Genomic DNA, 5,020 nt, shown 5'->3' on the forward strand with positions numbered 1-5,020 from the left:
CCATCACAGTGACTACTACTCTGGAGCGTCCAGCCACATGTAAAAATGTAAAACAAATCCTTCCAGTCAGGAAAAGCAGTTGTTCCTGAAAAAAAAAAATGTAAGACCAAAAGATGCACAGACCATAAATGTCATTACAACTAAACTTTGATTTTATTATTCAAACATGTATATACTTGAAAGTATAACTGAACATTTTATCCATTTCTATAGGTCTCAGTTCTGGATGGAGTTATTTGCAGACCTTAGAGATGCTGGATACTTCAACGGGAGCCATGAGCATCAGTGCCTATTGAGGTATTGCTTCGGTGACGTTCTTCAGAAGGACCTGGATGAGTGTGTGAAACTGTGGAACAGTCACAGGATTCGCCCTTCCAGAACAGCAGCATGTCCAGGAGGAGTGCCCCATGAACTCTACTACTTACCACACAGGTGATACATTGGTGATAAACAGATCAAAGTATTAATAACATTTTAACTTAAAAATAAAATAAATTATGTATTCTATGGCTCCATTCTATTTGGCTCCAGAGACTGTGGATTTCAAATTGAACAGGCTGAACTAGATGACCTTCCTGAGGCTAGCCTGTCAATGACTCCTTGTGGGGACCCAAACATGCAGGAGTACCTGGACTCTGCCATGGAACACAATCAGTTACAGAAGCCTGAGAACTGGGAGTCTGCATCAAACTAAAAGAAATGGATCATCTATGAAATGATCAAAAAGGGAGTTTTTTTCTTTAGTGGTGAAATATTGCTGCCTGTCTGAACACAATTCAGTGTATAAGTGTATTCAATTTTATATAAATATTAAATTGTTTCTAAGTGTGAAGTAAATTAATCAAATAGTAACAAGGATTTATTACATTTTGTAGTATAGAAAACAAAAGTTATTGTATCTTTATCTAAAACAGCGATTCACAAAGTGAACATGAACACTATATTCATAATATAGAACATTATATATAACATAACTGATATATATAAACATATACATATACACAGTATACATGTTATACTGTAACATAGAAACAACTTAAACAACTGCACTTTAAAGTGCATCTTTAACAACTTTTTCAGAATTAGTTCACCTCAAAATGAAAATGTCCTAATAATTTACTCACCCCAATGCCATCAAAACATTTATTTTTAGAAAATGACCGATCGTGTCGCTAGATAAGACCCTCTTCTTCAGCTGGGGTAGTGCACAGCCCGTCGAAGCTCTTCAAAGACCTTTGGAACTGCATTGATTGTGACTGCAAAACGTTGGAGTCCATTGAAGTCCACTATTCGAAGAAACATCCAGACATGTTTTCCACAAAAAACTTAATTTCTCTTCCACTGAGGAAAGAAAGACATGGATATCTTGGTTGGCATTGGGGTGAGTAAATTATTAGGACATTTTCATTTTGAGGTGAACTAATCATTTAACTCTAGGGGTCATCCATCATATAGCTTAGAAACAGCCAAATCCTGGACTATTTTGAATTCCAAAGTCCATTTGTGACTTAAACAAAGTGTACGAGTCTAGAAGTGGTCATCTCAAGGAGTTTGAACATGTATTTGATATTGGGAATGCAGAGGCAGAGGAATTCTATTTGTGGCAGTGGTTCCAAGCCAGATGGGGGAAGTGAAGACAGCCCAGTAGCAAACATCAAAACATCTTCCACAGACACAGCAGCCTGGCTTTCTGCAAAGAAAAACAATTCAGATACATCATTGCCATGTGTTTAACTAGTTATAAAAAACCAACAAATGAACTAACAAACCTTCACAATCAAGGAGATAGTCTGCCCAGTAGGCCATGGTTTGACTTTCTTTAAGTCTTCGACTCCCCGAAGGACTGAGGTCAGGTTTGAAGAGACACTCAAGTTCAAAAGCAGTGACTCGGCTTTCAGAGTGGCACAGGACAGGGGCCAGCAATGTAGGGTGTTGCTGTAGTGCAGTCAAAAACTCCAGGGTTGAAAGACCGTCTCTGAATCTACAGAGTGAACACAAACATTCACTGCTGTGTAGAGACAATTGATTTTAAATGATCTACAGAAAACTATTAAATATTCTCTTCTGTACAATTACTAACCACCTTAACAAACATACATTTAGGGTGGAAAATTGTTTTTGAAAATTGATTTTAGAAACCCTATTTTTGCATTGCACATTTAATGTTAATTGTTACAAACTAAGTATAACACAGAAATAAAAGACTGAAATGAAACAGACGGCTGGGTGGCTTGAGCGCTCATACGATGCCTTCAGAAATTCTACACACCCCATGCACTTTTTCAAACTATGTTGTGTTATATATTCAATTTAAAATTGTAATATTAATCTTTTTCCTCAGTCTACACAATAAATCATAATGACAAAGCAAAAACAGGTTTTTAGATATTGTAGCAAATGTAATAAAAATAAAAAACTTACATATCACATTTCCACCAGTTATTGAACCATTTTCTCAGTCTGCAGCTTAAGCACCTTTGAAAGTAATTCCAGGCTGGATTCCTCACCCATGAACATCACCACAATCTTTATATCCGATTTTATATTATATAATATATTCAGGGACACTCACAAGAGATACTAAAACATCTCTCCATGTCATGATCTCTACGAGAACTGAGGCCAGAAATAGATTCAGATCACTTTAAGGGGTAACTGGACTGATCTTCCTCTATGGAAGAGTAAGTCAGGAGGAGAAACTTGAGATCTAATTTCAGTTTTTGCTTTGTCATTATGATATATTTTGTGTATATTGATGAGGAAAATGATTAATATATATTTTAAATTGAATCTATAAGGTGTGAAGACTTAATAAAGGCACTGTAGTTTGACAGAGAATGAAGCAAAGTCACTTATCAGTTGAAATACACTAAGGGACAAAGTCCGTCACAGTGACAAATTGATAACAGATATAGATGCTTGCAGAAAATCTCATCTCACCTGTCAATTACAGATGAGTTGCGGTCAATAATATACCATTGGAGGTTGTCTGACACGATTTCTTTCTTTTCATCCACAGTAGCCCCATGTCTCAGACAACCTGCTGTCTGTAACATTGTGCTGTGTCTCATCGTACATTCTCGCAGAGCATCCAATGAAGCAGCATTCTCAATCTGAAAGACATGAAAATGGGCATAAACACCCCACTAAATAACTGTGTGCACTGTATCTCCTTGCCTCTTTTTTATTGACATAGTGTAGCATCTAACACTATCAAAAACTAATACATTAATGAAATAAATTCTTCACGTTATATAGGAAGTAAACATTGTCTCAAAACACTGCAGGAACTATGTAAAATTCTGCCGTCCCATACTTTCTTTATAGCCTTATGCTATTCTCACCTCTTGCAAAGCTTTTCCTATTTCTTCATCAGTTATTAAATTATTTGTTGCTTTGAATGAAGGCTGTCCTGCAAGATAATGTACAAGATCTTCCGACAGGAAATGGGGTCCTGGACCTCCATGAGCAACTGACACAGCAATCATCTTTCCTGCCAGGTAGTATTCATCCTCCCTAACAGCTGTGAATTAATTCATATAGCAAAATAAAACAAACAATGCATTACTGTATTTACTGTATAATGTGTATCACATATGTCATGTGATATATATCAATGAGCATTAACCAACCATTAGTAGCCTATAGTACACATCTAACCAATATGCATACCATTTGCATTGTAGACCAAGAACCGATGTCCTTTTGATCCATCAACAATGGGCCGGTCTTTTAGGTGTTTCATTAGTAGAGTTAAAAACTCTCATCTTGGACCACCAGTGACAATTCCCTCTTCCAGAACACCATCAGTAAATTTCACCAGCATGTCACAGGTTTCAGAATATGTTATTCTAGGTTATTCCAGATATACCAGAACTATTGTACAGTGAAAAAACTAGAGTGCTATAATCAAAAGCTGACATATTACATTGCTGTGTTTTGGAAATTCTTTACATTGACAGCAACCGGCTCTTCGTCCTCTTGCTCAACATTTGGTGAATACAGGTCTGTGTATTTACTGTTGGGAAATTACCATTTCCATGTTAAAACATCTTACAAACAAAAATGTCTTCCCCATGTAATCAGTTGATAAATTAAAATTATGTCAGTCTTTATCTTTTTTTTTTTTTACTTACCTGTAGCAAGACGTTTTTTCTGGATTGGTTTCAGGTGGATCCAGATGCTCAGCATCAGATATTACTATCTGAAAAACAGATTAAAATATCTGAAACAACAACACTGAAAGCAAGAAATGTCATTCTGCCACAGTCTGCCTTATTACCTGTCCTGGCTGAAATGTTGATGATTGTCCTGGTGTATCTCTGAAACAAGATAAAACATTAAAATGATTAGCTCCATGATAAAAGCTATAAGGTAGTTTTGTAGACATGATGTAGACATCTTAAAACCAGCAGGTGTCCTTCAGGCCTACAATAGTCAAATCATGTAAACATTATGTATACAGCCAAGTTTCATACTGGTTGATTACCACTTGAAAAAACACATTGTCTCTCATTACATTTATTTGACTCCCTGAAAAAGGCTAGATGCCGAAACATGTCGGAGTTCTTTTAGTTGGTTCTGGATGACCGTGGCACTTCAATAAAGGCCTTTAGTACCCATGTAGGATGGACAATGCTGTGGGACAATGGATGCCCCCCACTTCATTCTCACATGTTTTTTTTATTGGTTTGGTTAATTTGTGTTTATTCACCTGCAAGAGCAACTGTATTTCAGTAGGTTTATTCTGTGATGTTAAGTAAAGCTCACACAGGCAGCTGTGGGTCCTTTAGGTAGGGAGCGAGGGGGCACCCCAGTCAGTTACAGAAACAGCCGATAGCATGTAGCAACATTGAGCTTATGTGCAGCAATATAAATGTAAGCATAATGTGTATGTGAATAAGTAGTGAAATATCTGCTAGTAGTTATCAGTTTTGTGAGTTAAATGAAAAAAAGATCATCATCATCTTTTTCCGCTTATCCGGGGCCGGGTCGCAGGGGCAGCAGTCTAAGCAGGGAT

General features: G+C 36.9%; 1 pseudogene; it reads right to left on the reverse strand.

The window, feature by feature from the left end:
- Positions 1 to 1,508: 1,508 nt before the first annotated feature.
- Positions 1,509 to 3,992, reverse strand: LOC117595137 (annotated as a pseudogene).
- Between the last annotated feature and the right edge of the window lie 1,028 nt (positions 3,993 to 5,020).

Source organism: Esox lucius, chromosome 11 (assembly GCF_011004845.1).
Source record: "Esox lucius isolate fEsoLuc1 chromosome 11, fEsoLuc1.pri, whole genome shotgun sequence".
Classification (NCBI taxonomy): Eukaryota; Metazoa; Chordata; class Actinopteri; order Esociformes; family Esocidae; genus Esox; species Esox lucius.